Source organism: Mytilus galloprovincialis, chromosome 7, assembly GCF_965363235.1.
Source record: "Mytilus galloprovincialis chromosome 7, xbMytGall1.hap1.1, whole genome shotgun sequence".
Classification (NCBI taxonomy): Eukaryota; Metazoa; Mollusca; class Bivalvia; order Mytilida; family Mytilidae; genus Mytilus; species Mytilus galloprovincialis.
The window spans coordinates 19,972,251-19,985,363 of record NC_134844.1 but is presented as its reverse complement, the minus strand read 5'-3'; the positions used below and the strand labels follow the sequence as shown (position 1 = coordinate 19,985,363).

The window sequence follows — 13,113 nt, the reverse complement described above, 5'->3', positions numbered from 1 at the left end:
GTAATAGAATATGAAGATGATCTTGTAACCTTGAATCTAGCTGACTTTGCATGGATTTGTCTGAGACTTGATTTAAGTTATATTTCATGTGTTATTTGTACCTTTTTATACTCTATAGTATTAAATGCAGGCTATAAGTTGTGTATTGAAATTATTAATCCTACTCAGCGTTTCATTTTTGTCAAAAAAAAGTTGTTGTTTTCGAAACTGCATATTTGTCCTGAACATGCATGCCATATTTGTCCTGAACATGCATGCCATATTTGTCCTGAACATACATGCCATATTTGTCCTAAACATGCATGCCATATTTGTCCTGAACATGCATGCCATATTTGTCCTGAACATGCATGCCATATTTGTCCTGAACATACATGCCATATTTGTCCTGAACATGCATGACATATTTGTAACTGAACGTTTAACAACAACCAGTAATCAATCAATCAATTAACTAAAATTGCATACATAAACACTAAACTTCAACTTAAGTCTACCAAGTGTTTCGAATCTCTACACGAATCAATCCGGTTATGTATGTATTTATAAGCCGGAAGTGAAAGTTCAATTTTAGGATGACAGTCAATGTTTAATTTCCGCATGTTCTTCATCATATATATGTAAACAACAAAAAAGTAAGTACAAGTTTAATATTTTTCATATACTCGTCACTGTCATTTGTTTCAGCACATCTACACTGGTGTTATTTTATTTCAATCTGTCACTTTCAACACGTAATTCATTAATTGAAAATCAACAAACTTTGAGTTTTTGCCATGTCCATATAGGGATTACGTGTCATCTATGAATTCACTATATCCTTTCTTTCCCCGGCGTTCGTCAATATACTTAGTTGTTTCATGACCACTTAAGATACACTAGTACAAGATTGGAATATGCAGTGCCTAAAACATCATACTAGTACATCTAAATTTTAAGTGGTGCATATATTTCTATTAATATCAATTTTAATTTTACAAGATACATAGAGAAAATAAAGTAAAACAATACCTTTAAGTATCGTTCGAAATTCGAAAGTATATCAGGGAAAGTATGGTTATTGAAACTATGTATTAGTCAATTTAAAGTAAATTTTATACCCATTGATTTATAAATATCGTCAATTTTTCTTAAACTTTAGAGCAACAACCTTCACATTAGATTTTACTACAACCTTTTTTTTTTTATCTTTAAATCAGTGCTATAAAGTATTATAAAGGGGAATATATCCGGACGTCTGGTTTTCCGCGAAACTGTTTCAAATAATTAAGTACATGATATTAGTATCGCTACCCATCTCCATCTAGATCAGTACATTCATGTAACTTTCATTCTACTATTTGTATATTAAATGACTTGTAGCAACTCTTATTTTTTAATACCTCTTTATGAAGATTCGAGAGCTCATATTGACGGCAGTTATGTGTTATTGTACCTTGCCGCTTTAACACAAAACTTGATTGAACTGATTGTAAACAAAAGATCGCACCGCATATTAGTAACTCATCAATAACAAACCCTAGGGTTGACTTGATTACATAACTATGGTCACATGGACGCATCCCTTTACCATCGTATATCCTTTGCTATACTCGGGTGTCACTTTAGGTTTGCGGAACATATAAATTCGTAGCCACGTCAAGTCGGAATTTGGATGCTAAATTCTATTCCTCAAAGGGATAGTGCCAAAATGTGTACCCATTAAAGAATCGCTAAAACAACTTTTTAGGTGTCTGTAGATGGCATATTGCAAGGCAACATTTCTACCCTGTTGAATCATAACCACATTTCCCAGTGAACAACTTTTTATCCTGGTCGAACAATCTTACAGAACATACAAACTGTCTCAATGATTAATTTTGTTCTTGTCTTAGACCTGTATAACATGATTGTTCTTGTCTTAGACCTGTATAACATGATTGCTCTTGTCTTAGACCTGTATAACATGATTGTCTTGTCTTAGACCTGTATAACATGATTGTTCTTGTCTTAGACCTGTATAACATGATTGTTCTTGTCTTAGACCTGTATAACATGATTGTTCTTGTCTTAGACCTGTATAACATGATTGTTCTTGTCTTAGACCTGTATAACATGATTGTTCTTGTCTTAGACCTGTATAACATGATTGTTCTTGACGTTAAGTAAAACCAATCAATCAATTAACTAGCAACAACTCGTTACCTGATTTCCAAAGACATGTGATATTTCAAAACATGGACCAAGAGAGCCTCTGCTCAATTTATGTATCACCATTGGACGAAAAGATTACCAGATAAAGCCATGAAACATCAAGGGATAACATTTTCCCGCAGAAATTTCAATGGCTAATATCTTGAAAACAAGGACATTGACCTATATATTTTTGGGGCTTTTTTGGTTCCTGTATTTATCCCCTATCATGTTTTTTTTTTTAAACTGAGTAGCGAACTTCCTTAAGAAAAGAAACCTCGCGAAACATATATTTTGTCATTTTATAAACCGGTATAGCCACGACAGAGCTTCTTGACTTATAAATGCATTTGAATATAGTTTTGGGGAATAAAACAAACTGTCAATATTTTGCAATATTTTTTGTAAGTCGAAACAAAACAAAAGTATGTTTGTTTTGAAAATACATTCTAAGTTGTGCTTACTGTACAACAGCACAACTTCTTTTTAAAGCTGATTATTTATGCACCAAAATCACTCACCAGTTTATCCATCATTACATGTAAAAGACAAAAAAAGTTAAATATAAAAAAGAAGATGTGGTATGATTGCCAATAAGACAACTGTCCACAAGAGACCAAAATGACACAGAATTATTAACAACTATATGTCACCGTACGGCCTTCAACAATGAGCAAAGCCCATACAGCATAGTCGGCTATAAAAGGACCCGATAAGACAATGTAAAACAATTCAAACGAGAAAACTAACGGCCTTATTTATGTACAAAAAATGAACGAAAAACAAATATGTAACACATAAACAAACGACAACCACTGAATTACAGGCTCCCGACTTGGGACAGGCACATACATAAATAATGTGGCGGGGTTAACATGTTAGCGGGATCTCAACCCTCCCCTAACCTGGGACAGCGGTATAACAGTACAACATGCATAAGAACGAACAATAAAAATCAGTTGAAAAAGGCTTAACTCATCAGATGGACAAAAATACAAGTGGACCTGGCCGGGTACGTATACATCCCGACATAAAAAGACACAATGAACAGATATGAGAGTACTCGCAGTTGTCTGACAGTTCTTCTTGGTCCAACAAGTATCATAGAAAAACATAAAACTTTAGGCTGATATGATTCGAATGGGGTGCTGTCTTTCGTGTTAATGATAGGAAATGATACATGTACTATGATTTTTAAAGTCTTATACCTTGTGAACGTATTTTAACACTCGATTCCTCTTTTTTGCTGCTTGTTTACCGTCCTCTAGATTCAAAACAACGCCACACCCATTACCATGGATACAAATATTTCCTGCATAAAAAACGACAAATATGAATTATGAAAACCACATTAATTTCTTCATTGTTGTTTTTTTTATGAAAGTGTTTTCCGAGATTTTTTAAAATTTAAACTTAAAATTTTTCGAAAAAGTAAGGACTTTCTTATCCCAGTAAAAGATTACCTTAGCCGTATTTGGCACAACTTTTTGGAATTTTGGACCCTCAATGCTCCTCAACTTTGTACTTGTTTGGCTTTACAACTATTTTGATCTGAGCGTCACTGGTGAGTCTTATGTAGACGAAACGCGCGTCTGGCGTACTAAATTATAATCCATGGACACTCTGGTCAGGAAAAATGAAAAGTGTTACATGAATGTTTCCTTGAAGTCCTGAAACAGCTTCAAAAAGTTTTTAATGTGGATGATCGTCCCTAAAAAGACACAAATTAAGCTTATAAATAAGTAAAGATGCATTCGAGAGCAACATAAAGAGAACTTAATTCGTTAGATGAACGCTGTTTGAGGTGTTCACATCTTGACCTCTCTATAAACAACAAGACAACTGATTTATTAACAATTTTTCCAAAATAATGCATTCCTATCCCATTTCTGTATGGACTTAGTAAGCAAGGAACATAAAAACTATTCTGTGCTACATTACAGCTCTATGTAATTAATGTTGGAACAAATATAAACTCGTTACTGTCTGTATATAGAATTGATTGGAAACGTATAACATTCAATTTGGAGACTAGAATTATCGATTGTCAAATAATTTCACAGCTTAAGTAAACTGTCGACCTTTGAATCCGCCATTTAAAGGTGAATTATCTGACATTTTAAACGGGAAATAATTTAACAATCAAATTTCAGTCTAGTTTTAAGTGTTACTAATAATGCAATGACAAATGGTTAAGTCTTCCTCTTTGGAAACAAATTATTTAAGGAAACAATTCGTTCGATACTATAGAGGCCCTTAACACGACGTTTTTTGTTTTTTTTTTTCAAAAAAAATAATTAGTATTTATAGTAAAGACTTTTTGTAATCTCCTTAAGACCCATACTGATCATTGATTCTGGCCAACGGGTTGGTTGGTGGTGCACGCCAGGGGCGTAGCTAGGTTCCAGATCAACTGTAGGCACAAATCGGCAGGGGGTCTGTGGGCCGTTCTAGGCTCCCTGCAGGTCCAGGGCGGAGCCATGGTAGGGGGTTCTGGGGCCGTTCTAGGCCCCCTGCAGGTCCAGGGCGGAGCCATGGTAGAGGGTTCTGGGGGGCTCCCCTACGGAAAACGGTTTTCATCATTTTAGTTGCATAATTTTGTGCACAAAAATATCATATTTACTGGTTTTTATCATGATAATATTCATGAAGAAAAGTTCGAAGAATTATGAATAATATTACATTAACACCTGAATTAACGTAGTACAAACAAAAATCTGAAAAAAAACCAAATATTTACAATATTCCCACTGTAGATCAGATTAGTTTTAGATTAATGCCCACAGAGGGTCAAAGGAAAAGATTTTCAACTTTTTTGAACGAATCTTTTAACTCAAATTTGGGCAAAAATTGGTTAAACAAATTTAATATTTCTGAACATTTATAAAGAACTTTTAGATACAGTTTTATACACAAAGACAATGATACATTTACTCAAAGTCAAGTGGACGGTTTTTTCTGCCGATAAAATCAGTTATACTCGCATCAACATCAACATTGAGGTGTCGGTGGATATGAAGAAGAGATATATTTGAAAGTCGCTCGTCTCCCATTGTCGATCTCAGGTAGGATCAGGGCCGTAACTACCTATGAGGCAGGGGAGGCAACTGCCTCCCCTAAATTTTCTACACCAAATTTTTTTTTTGGAAGTAATAAAATGAAATTTTGACAATATGTACACCAAGAACTTGAATTTATATAATAAGCAACACAAGTTTACAGTTTTGACAGTGTTATCATGATACGTGATATATGCGTCATTTTCCGGATTTTTGATCCAAAGTGAACCGTTTCAGTATTTGTATTTTGGCTTTTTTTCGTGTGGCCGTCCGTCTGTTATGGTGGCACGGTAGTATTTGCATTCCAGAATTTAGGTTGCTCTTTTGTGTACCCTACTTAGGTTAATGTATCTAAACAGTGCGATTGGACAAAAAATACAGTATCAACTGAACTTACTTTCCCAAACTGAGGGATGAATCAGGTGTAGAAAAATATGAAATAATTTTACATACAGATGAAAATGAATTTTTGAGAATTTTTTGAAATTTTGTATTCACTGCACCATAAAAGACCTAAAAGTACTAGTGGCCTTAGGTTTTTAAAAATAGCAAAAAAAGTAAACGGTCATGATACATATTCAAATTCATTTGTGAATAGTAAAATGAAAGTACTTCAGTTAACTGTGAATGTAGAATTTTTTGCAGTGTTAGAAAGGGGTGAAAATTCTTAAAAGGCTATCATTATCCCTTATGGGCCAGGAAATACTACCGTGCCACCTTATTCAGTATTCGTAAGAGAACACATATGAAACTTTGTTTTCGACAATTTTGAATAAAACTTAACTATTCACATTTATTTAGGGGCTCAGTTAAGCAGAGGAAGTTCCCTTTTAATTGTGAATCTTTTATGATATCGGGAATTCGTTACCGGCTGAATCAGCTGTTTTAACCGCTTCTCCCGATCGTACGAGAACATTATGGTCAATGCCTTAGTAGTTAAACACCCCCATTCGATATAGCAGGGACTTTCTATACTAAGTATATACTTGACTGTATTTAAAGTCCCTGTTTTTAGTTGTCTGTTCAGCTTTCAACAATATTGAAATTCAAGGTCCTCGATAAAAAAATTATCTTGCGTTCCATGATCTTAGTTGCTTTACATATTTTTTTTAACTTACCAGTTTGATCTCTAATAAAAAAATATCTTTAAATACAGGTAATAATTGTTTGCATACAAATTGCTTCCAGCATCCAGCATTACTGGTGTTTCTTAAATTAGGGAAATCGAAGAAAAACGGGTCATTTTAGCCATATTGAGAAAAAAATCCATGGTCACAATGTATTTAACCCTCTCCCTTTCACACCGGTACAGCTTACCGGTGAACCCAATTTCAAGATTTTTGTGGGACATTTAGACTTGTTTAATCGCTATTTGCTGACGTACAGATGTGGTTAAGGGCTCAAATTAATCCTCAGATAACCAGCAATGCGATTTAATTTGCATCAAACCTCTACCATTATTAGTTAATAAACAAGTCGCCCCTTACTGATGTGTAATTTTTCTGTAAAAACCATTTATTTTTCTTCGAATTTTGAGGAATATTCTTAAAAAGAAGTGCAAAGAAAACTGCTCTTATAAGAGGATTTATGACTTTTTTCAATAACTGTGCACTGATTTTTTTAAGAATAGTATTAAACTAATAGTTCTAACTTGTACACTAGTTGCAAATGTAATTTTTAGTGTAGCAGCGCAATCACAAACTTGAAATACGCTAAAAATCTGAAGTCATTTCTTAAAGATATTATGAGAAAAGAGACAAAAACTGCTAAAATATTCTGAATTTTTTTGGCAAAGTTGAAATAGATGTAACAAAACATGGTTTCGTAAGTGTTGCGTTATATCAAAGTTGAAAACACTTTTGTTTGAATAAAGGAACATGTATATTTCAATGAAAAAATGACAGTTTAAAGAGGGGATTCCTCCTAGATTTGCGTAAAAATCATGCATTTGGCAACAAAAAATTATCATCTGAACACATAATTCCAAAAAGAAAACAAACTGAGTGAGAAACTTTATATTATTATTTTTTTAATTTCTTCCGTAGTAGTAGACTTAAGTACTTAAATTTCAAAAGATTCACTACAATGCCAGTTGCTCAGGGGTACGCTGATCTATCCCAAGGCGCTAAGATTGAGAGTACGAATCCCACTGCCGGAGTTGGAAAATTAATTTCCTATATTAAATGTAACTTAACTTAACTTTACTTTCAACTTCAAAAAGGAAACCTACGAAATTTTTTTAAAAGAATGTGTGTGCAAAATTCCCCCCTCCCTTTTTTACCCCCTTTGCTCCATCGGGCTCGGTCAAGGGTGTCCCAGATCAAGCTAGCATTGGTAATTCAATGAATTTTCCCTTGTAAAAACAAAGTTTAGGTTGCTGATTGATTGAAAACGAATTAGACAAATAACTAGGGTCCAAGTTTGAAATCGGACAAAAAGAGCGTCTAAAATCAATTATTTTGAATGTTATGGACATCGATATTTCAAGGCCTATAGCACGTTATGTGTCTATTTATACCACCATGATAACTTATATGGCTTCAACAGACTCGAGGCATTGTGTTTCCACAAAAACCTGACCCTATTAGCAAACCAATATGTCTCTGCACGACTTTTTGCCCAAGGATTTCGTATTTTTTCACTCATCTCCAACAGTCACGTGACTTTTGGAAATATACCTCGTGACCAAAAAATGACGAATTATCTTCAAACTTAATTTTTTGAAATATTTTACCAATTATCTTTCATTTGAGCCCAACATGACGTGTGTATGACCATTGATGCGAATGCTGTATTCATTTAAACTTCGATAATGTATTTTCGATAAGTAAAGGTCTAAAATGCATGAAAGGGAAAGGGTTAATGTTAATAATTATAGGCCAAATTACAGCCTTTAAGACCGTAGCCTTGGCTCACCCAAAACAGCAATATCAACTTTTTTTGCATAAAATTTGTTTCCAGGTTCAAGCAATACTGATATCTCTTAGAGTAAGGAAATCGAAGGAAAACGGGTCAATTTTAGCCATTTTACTGAGAGAGAAAAAAATCGGCGGGGGGCTGCGCCCCAACCCCCTCTCTATATGGTCCTCAGTCGGGGGCCCCAAACCCCTGCCTCCCCTGAATTAGAACCCTAGTTACGACCCTGAGGATTTGACGCGTCTCATCGCGCTGAAGGATCTTTCACTAGTTGCCGATGAAACAGGCATTGTCAATAAAATCCAAATAATCCTATACACTGAAGGGTACAGATCGGCGTTTGTTACGTTAAGGACACCAAAAAGTCTATCTGTTCTGTTGTCTTCAATACGCCAACGGGCTTTTCCATCATGCTATCTCATCTTCAAATTGTTTTTTTCACCTAAATCCGAACGGTACAAGTTGTAAATTTTGTCTGCTATTTCTGGAGTCAAGTTCCCTAATTTGGCAATAATACGGATTAGAATTAAAATGTTTACTTTTTTTTTTTTTTTTTTTTTCCAAAAGGGGTATAATCGGCAAATTTATGTATAGGCACGTGCCTAGTCGAGCCTTAGGTAGCTACGCCCCTGCACGCAGACATCCAGTTATATTCGTCCGTGTGTTTTCGCGATCGATGTGTATTTTTGAATTTTTGAACAAACCAAAATATGCTGAATATGAGTTAGATTTGTATCTGTCATGGAAAGTTATAAGAAACACTTTTCGCTTATTGATTTTTTAAATAGCATTCGTATATAGGGTAACCAAGTATTTAGGATAAAAACCATCATTTCTTAATTTTGAGAGGAAGACGTCAAATTTCCGCGAACCTGTATGTTTTATTGACGTCATAAATAAAACTCTACGGAAACACATTGTCAACGTCATAAACAAGGTGATATACGGTCAGTGACTGTATATCACATATGAATATATGACTGCTCAAATAGCACAGTTGCAGTATATTTATATATATACTGCAGCTGTGCTATTTGAGCAGTCAAATTGCATTAACTGTATATTTTTATGTGATATACAGTCACTGACCGTATATCACCTTGTTTATGACGTTGACAATGCTTTTCCGTACAGTTTTATTTATGACGTCAATAAAACATACAGGTTCGCGGCAATTTTACGTTGTCCGCTCTCAATTAAAGAATGACGGTTTTTACCCTAAATACTTCATTTTGAAGAGTTATAAAAGTTGCAGTATATAAAGAATAACCATACATTGTCTCGAAATATCAATCTGTTATTTGTACTCGGCTCGAAACAGGTAGAAATGCTCGGCACAGCCTCGCTTTCTACCTGTTTCTAAGCCTTGTACAAATAACATTGATATTTCGAGACAATGTATGGTTATTCTATATATACATTGTACATGATTGTGTATAATGTATGTGAAAATATATACTGCAGCTGTGCTATTTGTGCAGTCAAATTGTATTGACCTTATATTCATATGTTATATACAGTCACTGACCATATATATATAACGCCTTGTTTATGACGTAGACAGTGCGTTTCCGTAGAGTTTTATATATTCCGGGAAATTTAAAAAAATGATAGTTTTTACCCTGAATAATTAATTTGAAACAGTTATTAGAATGGCAGTATATAAAGAATAACCATACATCATGTACATTGTCTGGAAATATAAATGTTATTTTTACTCGGAACTATTAAACGTTAAACCTGAATTCGCTTGTATTACGCTTCACTTTGGGAACAAAGCGTATAGTAGTCAGCAGAGCTTACTGTAACGTCTAATCAGAATCTACATTTTTAAGAAGCTGAGAATTGTATTTTAAATAACAACAAAGCTATAAATCTCTCAGACTTGGCATCACTAATATAATCCAAACCATTATCAATTGTTTTTAACATACGAGTCTGCCATAAAAGCTGCAAAACATTAACTTTTCAGACATTTAACGCTGTTGACTTCTAATACATGTAGACATGGACTATCAGCAAAAATTGCGTGTAAACAAATTATTTCAGATTTGTCTTCACACTTGTCTGTGGACAATAAGTCTGTCGCTAGCTTCGTGTTTTATTTCAAGAATATCTCATATTGCCCTATAGTGTAAATGGGTTTGTTTTACATCGCTATTTGGGTCGTGCAACTTGAGGAAAATCTGAAATATATGTTCTGTGGTTGCATAAAATTTAATGAATAATTTCCGTTAAAACAGTTCAGTTTGCAATAATAGGAAATCTCTTTTTTATGACACGCACAGGGCCTACACACTGAGGGTTTCTCTAACATTCTGTCTTGTTGGCCCAAAAGAGTGAGTTATTGCATCAGGGCATCTCTTTTAAACATTCTGCTAAGTACGAATATGAAACAAGAATCGAATGTTTCTGTTCTCTTTTTTGTTTATTATAACTATGAACATATTAACTTTCGGGATCCCAAAAGGTCTCGACTTTCTGCACTTCTTACTTGAAATATATACAAACTTAATTATAGAATTTTAAACATGTATTAGAGTGTACAGGACGTCATGAATTTAATATATATATGACAGAACTAAACATTTCGTTGAGAGCTTAACCCTTCTCTCCTAACCACGGATGCGGACAAAACATACTGTAAAAGCTGTACAGGGGTTACCTCCTGCATCAAATCGGTATACTCCGGCAACGCCAAAAAAACAAAAATATCTCTTGGTACCAATCTAATAATACCTCGGTTACTGAAAGCTAATTTCAGCCTTATTTCAACTGATGCATAAACCATGTTTCACAGAATGAAATATATAAATCATTAAAACTCTAATGAATTTAGAATATTGACGTCTAAGCAACCTGAAAAAGCAAGCCAATTCCTCTTTCCCAAATAATAAAAAATCTTTAAAATTCTGCCACCTTATTTTATCAACATTGACATAATTTAAACACAGGTGATGCGAGAATAATTGACCAAACAATAGTTTTTTGTCATTTATACTGTTAAGCTGTTAAAATCAAACTATAAGCATGTGATATTTGTTTCTATCCTTTGTTTCTAAGGCCTGTTGGTTGATGAAACTCGTCACTTTCACATATTTTTCTGTCTTGTCGAAGTCGTCACTACGCAAATAGAGTCATGTATCCCGGCTTGCCATCTCAGGGAAATCAGTGATTTGTTCAATTATATTGAAAAATATTTTCGCATTTGATGAATAGTTCAGTAAATCTGGATGAAAACTAGCGTATTTCTGGAATCATTCATTTAATCCATCGATCATAAGAATGATGATTCTCCATATATACAATTACATCAATTATCCCAATTCAATTTAAAAACGAATGCGGTTTCAATTAGATTAGCATGGCAATTTTTTACTTTTTTTTTGCTGAGATACGAGAATGCTTTATTAATTGAATATCACTTTTTAAATATACTATAAATCACTTCAGATATTCCCTTTGCTAGTAATTAAACGCATTATTAAATACAGGGAAATTCGATTTCAATAGATTGCAAATTAGTCGCGTGTTGTTGAAAGTGGAAACATGCAATATGACATGACAAAAGTCGATTATAAAATACAGCTCTGTGTAAACCCAGGCTGTTACACAAACCCACTCATTTACTACACGATCGACAGGTCCGTTAAAGATGCTGTTACACAAACCCTTTCATTTACTACACGATCGGCAGGTCCGTTAAAGATGCTGTTACACAAACCCACTAATTTACTACACGATCGACAGGTCCGTTAAAGATCATTTTTACTTGTTATTCAATTAACCATATGATCACCCTGGTTTTACTTTAAATATCATTTTTTTGAAAGAGTTCCATATGCATATGGCACCCCACAGAATAAACTGTAATTACATTTTTGTGGGTTTTTTTTTTTGTATTGCGGGGATGCCATATGAAACTCTTACCATTATTTTACTTGTTATCCAGTTAACTTTATGATCATCCTGGTTTTCTTTTTCGTGGATATTCGATCATGTACTTAAAGTATTAACGAAAATAAAAACAGAGTGGTCATAAGGTTAACTAAATAACAAGTATTTACATTTTCTACTACTAGTTAGTTCAGTATTAAGTCCTGTAGAATAAAGAAAGCTCAGATTTCATATATGTGCTGTTCAATTTCTAGTAGGTAAGATAAAATAAGGGGGACGATACCATAAGGGCAAATCAAAAACATTTGTTGTACAAACCAAACACCATGCCATTAAAAAATCGACGAAAATGGAAGATGGAACAGCTTGAATCCTATAGATAATGAAAACAACACATTATATAACTTGTATGCGTCCGAAGCGCTTTTCTGGATTTATCTTCACCAGGAACGCCCTAATCCAAATATCTGAAAGCCAAGGATGTATAAGAACCGACACAATTGAAGAATTATATTACAAAAAATGACCTAATAAAATAGCAAAATTCATCTAATGCCAACTTTGCCTGAGGGAGTTGAAACCTGAAAAATTTCTTTATTTAAATTTCAAAATTTATAAACGGAAAATTTTAGAAAGGATTGTTATAAATCGTGTTAGTACCGAAGAACTGACTTCTGATAATTATCCACCAGCAGAGGTGTCGACGCAGGTTTATATTTCGAATTATATGTGGTTAAGTTGATTTACTATGTTAGGATATGTATACACCTATTTTACACTTTCTTCCAATAGTTCGCCTTGATAAGTTTTAATTTTATGCATCCATTTGTTATTTGATACACATTTATTTCAAATTTTATCTAATTATTTTTTTTTTTATATCAATCTAACTTTAATGTTGTCATACCAACAAGATAGAGCAACGATGGACCCATGTATTTGTAGGATTTCAAGGTTTAAAACGACGAACGTTGATATTTTAAAGTGCAATCTTAAGAATTCAGTCGATAAATATATTTGTACGGAAACCATGACATTACTACTGTCGAATCCCATTATTATCTTCCTA

At 33.8% G+C, this 13,113-nt stretch overlaps 1 long non-coding RNA gene across 1 annotated transcript in view; it reads left to right on the top strand.

Moving 5' to 3' along the window:
* Positions 1 to 540: 540 nt before the first annotated feature.
* The window catches only part of LOC143082490 (uncharacterized), a 30,329-nt gene continuing 17,756 nt past the window's right edge, over positions 541 to 13,113 (top strand). The window contains exon 1 of the long non-coding RNA XR_012980407.1: positions 541 to 635. This is a non-coding gene — a long non-coding RNA (uncharacterized LOC143082490). The remainder of the gene's footprint in view (positions 636 to 13,113) is intronic.